The sequence below is a fragment of the Tachypleus tridentatus genome, chromosome 9 (assembly GCF_004210375.1).
Source record: "Tachypleus tridentatus isolate NWPU-2018 chromosome 9, ASM421037v1, whole genome shotgun sequence".
Classification (NCBI taxonomy): domain Eukaryota; kingdom Metazoa; phylum Arthropoda; class Merostomata; order Xiphosura; family Limulidae; genus Tachypleus; species Tachypleus tridentatus.
In genome coordinates this window covers 7,622,124-7,630,550 of record NC_134833.1, presented here as the reverse complement: position 1 = coordinate 7,630,550, position 8,427 = coordinate 7,622,124, and the positions used below count along the sequence as shown (strand labels likewise).

The window sequence follows — 8,427 nt, the reverse complement described above, 5'->3', positions numbered from 1 at the left end:
GTGTTCTACTAATTATTACAGAGTCACATCAGAGTGTTAGTATTCTAATAATTATTATAGAGTTAGCATTAGTGTGTTGAAGTATACATTTTATCAAAGTATATTATACTCGTTGAATCTTCTAAACAAAAAGTCAACTTTTCAAAGTTAAACTGTTTCGGTTTCGTGTAGCTGAAGGATAAATGTGAAGAACTGGAACATGAATTAAACATTATGAAGAAAGAAAGAGAAGAATTGGAGGTAAGATCCCTACTTTCTTTCCACGGTAAGTTTTGTTAACCATCCTTGTCATAGGAGTAAACAAAATTTAGACAGACAAAGCTGAATAATTTGAAATGGATTCAAGACACTACTAAGTCTAATTACAGTAATGAACAAGCAGTATTAGACCCAACTAAGTATAGGCCCGCTCTACCCAGGTTGTGAAGCAGTTGGTTATTGGTTTTCGTTCCGTTGCTACAAAAGTGTACCCTGTACATTGGAACCTTGAGTGTGGAATACGAAGGATACTTGGGTGCTGTTAACATGCTGCCTGCTCTGTTGTTAGCTCAGAATTATGGACGGCTGTCTGCAGATAGCCGTTTTTTAGTAGTTTAGTTAGCGCAAAAATTCTAGAATAAAAGAAATAACTACCGTAAGTTTTTCTCAGATCGTAACTACAATCAAGTTTAAAATTCTATATTTTTGCTGAAACAATAACATTATTTTTTATTAAAAACGACATTTCTAAATTAACGTAATCTCAAGAGAATATAAAAAATTTAAAATAACTGTCTACTTATTAAAATTTTTCGTTTTTTTTAAATAATTAGTTGTTTCTAATACTACTTGTTGTACTCTTATTAAAAGGTGTTCTATAAATATGTATGGAACTTTGTTTTCAGAATACAAAGACAATAACTAAAGCTGATGGCAGTGATGTCGTAACCACAGACTCTGGTCGTCACAGTTTCCAAACTGAGGATGAAAATGACCGACCAGAAAACGAAGAGATATTGATTGACGTTCCCACGATCCGCCCACCTGCGGGTTTTCGATCTCCAACAGAGGAGGAATGTGTCAGTGAGGAGGAGATAACATGTCAAAGAGGGGATGATGAACCCCAGAACCTCATTCAAGGTATAGATCCCCTTATATCGAATGTGGACTTGGACCTCAACTGGAGTTATCCCAAAATACCCCAAGTCAAGATTATACCTTATACCCAAGCTTCTAGGAACGGTGAACTAGCCATCAGAAGGCCAACTGATAAAAATATAGTCTTTGTTCATGAAGAAATGATTTTGTTTCCAAACACTGATAATTTACGAAATAGTTATCATTCTTTAGAAATAAATGGAGATGCTCAACACATGTCTTCACCAGACAGGGAAACAAACCAACGAAAAACTAGCCCTTGTCAGGGTTACGAACGCAAGGTTCATTGTTCCTTGATTACACTGACATGCGCATGCGTAACTGTCGGAACCAAAACGACAGATTCGATCAGATGACATTCGTGACTTTCAGGCTGACTGTCAACAAACACGAAATAGACTCGGAGAAGATCCTCATTATTTAGATAATGTGACTGAGAAAGTGATCAGATGTAAGGAGGACAACTACCGTATTAACAGCTTGTACAAACAACAAAGCGCTATCCTTAATGATTTTATCCAGTTAAAAGCCAGACTTGATCAATACAATTCGAATCCTGACAAGGAACATGATGATGCGAATTCAATAAAACTAGCAAACGATTCGAACATTATACATTTTGAAAAGTCAGATAGAACAATTTTGTCCAAAAGTCCAGAGGAGGATTGCAGGAATAATCCCAACATTATCCAGTCGGAAGATTTATTCCATTATCGAAACACAGATGTATGGAGTAAAGTACCAGAAGATGTTAAACAATGGAAATGTCCAGAAGACTCTACCTCCAAAAATGGTCCACAAAATAAACAGCTTGAAGCTCTAGCAGAAGGAAATTCTTACGCGAACAACGTTGGTCTTACCAGACGTAGGCCAAATAATACCGAGGTAAGATATGTTGATTCATCTGGATTTTTCTTTAAACCAGGTACTGGTAGTCTTGATTTTCCGGCTTCGTGGGAACAAACCGAAACGTCCTGTGCTTATCGAAAGAAAGTTATACAAGAGGAACCAATAAAACCAGTCACAAAAACATTTCCGTTACCCATAGCATACAGAAATAACTTACTAGTAAATAAACACGTGAAGTCTGACCTGTATACTGGGGTAAGTAATAAGTTCTACGACCCACCAGAAAGAATCAGTTCTCTTGTTCATCAGGAAATAACAAAGGCTGTTAAAGAAATCAGTGGCTGGCTGTGAAACTATAGTGGCTCTCTCTAGTGACAACTGTGAAAAATAACAATAACTAACATTTGTCTTCGCGATGCTTTGGGTTATTACATTCAAATTGCTACAAACAAGAAGTAACATAGCACCATCATTTATTTTGGGTTTCCATTAAATTTCAAAATCGTATGTTAATATTAACTGTTTGTTCGACGTACGCGCCATCTATCGTGTGTCTATGAAAATCAAGGCGTCAAGCCTCTTTTATAACATTTACATTTAATTTATTCAGACCTAATATGTAATAATAATTTTGTAAAGTTCTAAGACTTGAAATCGTGGCTGAATGCTGCTAAAGAAATAACAAACCATTCGAATTGCGTCATATTAACCTATAACGCCACCTGCCAATAATTATGTATATTATAAAACAATGATCAATATGAACAATTGTTAACCATACTCAGTAAAGTTCGCTTTATTTCTGAATATACATTGAATTTGAGTAGGAAGTTACCGCGATAAAATATTAGCAACTAACTATGTGCAATTCTCAAAATTAAATTCAAACACATACACTGGAAAGACCAGCATTTACCAACGAATCCAGTATTTCTTCCTTATTCATCTCATTCTATAGAATCGTCAGAAAACAGAATATTCTTTCAAAAGGAGAGAAATTAACACAGTATAAACTTGAGGCTTCGTTATGAGAAAGATGAAGTAAGGATATTAATCCATAAAACAGTCAGTTCTGCATAAATAGATTTATTCACATTGACAAAAGCTTTACAGGTGATTTTTGGGCAAATAAAACGTTTTATTTGACATGTATATGAAATTTTGTGTATTACGTGATTCAGAATATTATTAACAACCGTCCCCTGTAATGTTTAGTTTGTGGGATCTTCTGTAACGTGTCGTTTCGTTAAATTTTATCTGCATTGGTCGAAGTTTAGAGGAGTGGCAGATCTAAAGTTCTAACTTTAAAATAAAAAATAAAATTCACAAACCCAGTATCTGTTTGTTTCAATCTCTGGAAACTATCTGAAGGTATCTTTTGCCCACTCTTTGAAGTTTATAGCAATATGAGAGAATCGAAGGCGAAATTATGTGTTTTTGTAATGTTTGACCTTTGACCCCTTAAAATTTGAATAGTTTCTTGGGGTATTGAATCAAGGTGGTATTCTAGTGTTGAGACAATTGACTGTAAAGTAAACAAGTGGTGCATAGCTGGAACTGTTTTAATGAATTAAAAAAAACGACCATAAAAAATTTAATATATCTTCCTTCCTTTGGTGGCTATATAAATAATTAATGTAATGGCATATGATAATTAATTATTAAATACATTATTAGCTTAAGTGTAAAACTGTCAGCGTCTTAACTAAATAGGAGGATTACTACTACCAAAGGTGGGCCCGTCACGGCCAAGCGTGTTAAGGCGTTCGACTCGTAATCCGAGGGTCGTGGGTTTGAATCCCGTTCGCACCAAACATGTTCACCCTCCTAGCCGTGGGGGCGTTATAATATGACGGTCAATCCCACTATTCGTTGGAAAAAGAGTAGCCCAAGAGTTAGCGGTGGGTGGTGATGACTAGCTGCCTTTTCTCTAGTCTTACATTGCTAAATTAGGGACAACTAGCGCAGATAGCCCTCGAGTAGCTTTGCGCGAAATTCAAAAACAAAACAAACTACCAAAGGTTCCCAATCCACATGTGGCATTTATTTCGTTGTCTTCACACAGATGGCGCTTTCCTACGGTTTTTGAGAAATTAATCCTTCTGACAGATGTTTTATAAACGTATAATTATTTTAATAAATTATCTAACATGTAAGTCCACATTTCCTATATCTCCATGGTGACGTATCCAGAGGCGAAAAAATAGACGTTAAGCCAGTACCAAGGAGAAAAATGTAAACAGTCAGTAAACTTCTGAAAGAACTGAAAGTCTAACGGTTATCAGAACTAGAGTTATAATACAGTAACCTAAACGATTGACTGGATGTCAGCTACGGTGATAGGTATTCACATCTGATTTCGACAGCTATAACCAGGAGTTTACAAAAATCGAGTACACATTCTAAAAATTTAGAATGAACTCTAATTACGTTTCATATTGATCTTAGACAAAATGGAGAAGGCATAACAATCTTTGTGGATTTCTGTACTTCAGTCAAGTGAAGTAAAATAACCATTGAAGCCGTTCTGATGAAGAATATGCCACCTTAAATAAACATTCGTCAAGACAACCCTTGTTTATTTTTATAAACAAGTTTGTTGTCCCCTGGTTTTACAAATGGAAATTATAGATTATGTGCCAAGTTTTATAAAGAAGGCTTGCATATATTTTATCATCGCAGTATTATAATAAAAAAATATGTGTTGCTGTACTTGTTAGCTAGAATTGGTATGTATTCCAAATCTATCGTATATTCAATAAATAATCCTTATGTTACGTCTTTTCTGATTAGCTAGGCCTAGAAGTTGAAAAATCCAAGATTGTATTTGTTTTGTATTTGTAATAATATGTTAAGAGCAAATCTGTATTTTGTTTTATAAAGAATGTAAATAAAGATAAGTAATAACATTTTTGTGTTGTGATTGAATAACAGAATATCGGTTATACGTAGGTTAATGTTGTATTACGTCAGAACATAAATACTCTTCTATGGGATCTTGTCCTTTTAAAAATCTTACAATATAAACCTAAATTACTTGAAGTATGTTTAGCCTATGTTATTGTTAAATATTATACAGCAGACCAACTAATTAATTATTAATTTACTCTTATTTTTCACCGAAGATAAAACTGAATATGTAATTTGTGACGTATAACCCTAATGTGTTCTCTGATTGGCCGTACCGTCTGTAGTTCATATAATCAAAGCACAGTTTTTGATCATTAAACCATTTAAAAATATACTCAAATATCCCATCCATATTATCTACGCATCATTATTATAAGAGGCGTAACTGCATATCTTTGTTCGATGAGCCTTAAATAGGAGAAACTAAAGTTCACAGCAGAGGGCGTGAGGAATCATAAAATGTGTTAAGCCTCAACGTCGTAGATGATGTTTACAATTTTACGAAAACGAAATATCTAATAGAACCACTTCTATTCTATTCCGATGTGAGGCCTACAGTTTAATATTTACATGTCAAACTAACCGACACATGCGTTTCTAAAGAACATAGTGGGTGGAAACATTATTACTTCATGATGAAAACTGGTTATTTCGTTTGTTCTTTTCACTATTACTTTTAATATCAAGACTAAAAAGTGTAAACCAGGCGTTTGAGGGGAGAAGGATCTTTTCGTCTGCTAGCTTTAAACTGAGTAAACAAAAACTGCAATTTTGATTTGAAGTAATTTTATTACGATATGGAAGGATTGTTCAAAACTAGTCAAAAACGTTTTTAGAAAAATTAACAATTTTAGTGCAATAGTAAAGGTGTACGTTCCAAAGAAAAATTATTTATTCCCATAACAAAATTTATATTCTACAGAAACTTAATGCTAAATGTACACAATAACAACCTTACATGGATATTTAACTTTTTTTTTTTTTTTAATCAAAATACAAGTCGAAAGTTACTTACGAATTTGGTAACACCTGTTGACTGAAATTCGAATTAAGGTTATTTCAGTTAAAAATATACAGTGTCCAAATATAAAGGGTTTGAATCTTTGAATAGACAACTTTTTACATTGATTATTACATAATGGAAGACCAGAAGCCTCAATATATACCAAGAAAAATAAAATAAAACAGTATTTAGAGATCACTTACACTAATAATAATATTTCAATCATTTACATGGATCTACGGTAAAATTACAACTACATTTTAAAGCATTCGAACACAAGAAATATCCTGTTTAGAAGAATATAACATTGAAAAATATGACCAAAACTTATACACATATGTATATAAGTGTGTGTGTGTTCTATGTGATGGTTTATATATATATTTTGTAACCTAATAAAACCCTACTCCCCGTAAAAAAAACAATGAAGTTTAAGAAAACCAATTTAAACTAGATATTACACAACGCTGGTAATATCTATAGAGCCATTTTGTAACTATTTTGTAACTATTTTCGCATCAAACAAATAAACTGAGAACGAGTTTCACATTTACAGTTACATTAAATAAATCACCACGTGACGTAACCAACATCGGTATCACGTTTCAACCAATAACCGCGACGTTCCTTTCTCTTATACACACGTGGTCCAATGACAAGAGTTTTAAGTTCTGATGGGTTATTCACGTTTTCATGCATCCTTCGACGTTTTCAGGCCAATCACAAACGTTTTCGTTTGCGTTGAACACCAGCTGATCGGGACACGGCATATGATAGCGAATTTTACCTTGACATAAGAAATATTTCGAACATTCCTTCACATCTCGGTGGTAAGAGATAATTCCATCTGGCTCTTCACACACGACTTCTTCTGGATCTGGTAAAAATACGTGGAAGCCATAAACAGATACATTAGTTCAATAAACAGAAAGGAAATAGAGCAACGCTGACGTGGAACAATTTATTTAGTGTTAGCTGTTACTGTTATGTTGTCTACAAAAAAAAACTATGGAACTAAAACAATACAAACATTACAAAACGTCCTGGTGGTAAATTTCAGAACATCTGTCTAATAGTCTGATATTTGCCAAGGTTTATACTGGCACTAAAGTGCAAAACAATTAAATTATACAAAACTGCCTCAGATATAGGTCAAATCTTATATTGATTAAATAAACCATTTTTCTTTGGGTATTGAGACATTCTAAATTAGGTATAAATTTTCGAAGTGCTTCTGAATAGGTTTATACATATGGAAACCATCTTCCAAGCACAAAACTTTCAGCTGTGAAATTTGTTCTCGATATATGAGAAAAAAATAGACAATTGTAATTATTAAATGAATTACATAAATCTAAAAAAAACTGACTCATTTAATTAAAGTGTGATTGAACAGACACGTTGTTAACGGTAGGATATAACATTGTTACTTAGTGTCAGTAGTACATGTTGGAGTATACAAGACATATTCAGTAGTACATGTTGGAGTATACAAGACATATTCAGTATATTTCTTTAGGAGTGTTTTACTAATATACATGGGCCCAGGCATGGCCAGATGGTTAAGGCATCAGACTCGTAATCCGAGGGTCGTGGGTTCGAATCCCCGTCGCACCAAAAATACTCGCCCTTTCAGCTGTAGGGGCGTTATAACGTTACGGCAATCCCACTATTCGTTGGTAAAAGAGTTAGCAGTGAGTGGTGATGACTAGCTATCTTACACTGCTAAATTAGGGACGGCTAGTGCTGATATCCCTCGTGTAGCTTTACGCGAAATTCAAACCAAACTAAAATACAAACCACAGCTAACAGTACAAAATGGTAATACCAAACTTAATCGTGAAACAAGTTTTACTTGTAATACCGGGTTTAATCACCTGTTATCACAACTGTCATCAAAGAAGCACAGTTTGAGTATTATGACCAATAGTAATTATTTTACTCTTTACGTGTTGCCCTCTGGCTATTTGATAAAGTGGAAAATGAAGGTAAACAAATTAAAAGTTGTTTTCCGTGGCCACGAAAAGATTTGAAAACTGCTCTCAGATCAATAGGATATGTTTAGTATAATTAAGTCCAAATTTGATAAATGATTTTGAAATTCGTAATTAACTTAAAAGTGTGATTTCAACGTTCCATACCAAGGAACGTAGAATCCGCAATTTAAATTTATTAACATAATTACGTCACTCGTTTCATTGCGAAGTTTGACAATCGAGTTAAAAAACAACAACAAAAAACACGTGTCTTACCGACTAGCTGACCAAGAGAGTTATGAATGTTTTAAACACGTGTCTTACCGACCAGCTGACCAAGAGAGTTATGAATGTTTTAAACACGTGTCTTACCGACCAGCTGACCAAGAGAGTTATGAATGTTTTAAACACGTGTCTTACCGACTAGCTGACCAAGAGAGTTATGAATGTTTTAAACACGTGTCTTACCGACTAGCTGACCAAGAGAGTTATGAATGTTTTAAACACGTGTCTTACCGACCAGCTGACCAAGAGAGTTATGAATGTTTTAAA

General features: G+C 34.1%; 1 pseudogene across 1 annotated transcript in view; it reads right to left on the bottom strand.

Moving 5' to 3' along the window:
• Positions 1-5,665: 5,665 nt before the first annotated feature.
• Positions 5,666-8,427, bottom strand: part of LOC143224728 (chitotriosidase-1-like) — a 49,692-nt pseudogene continuing 46,930 nt past the window's right edge. The window contains exon 16 of the transcript XR_013013419.1: positions 5,666-6,776. The product of XR_013013419.1 is annotated as a chitotriosidase-1-like (transcript). The remainder of the gene's footprint in view (positions 6,777-8,427) is intronic.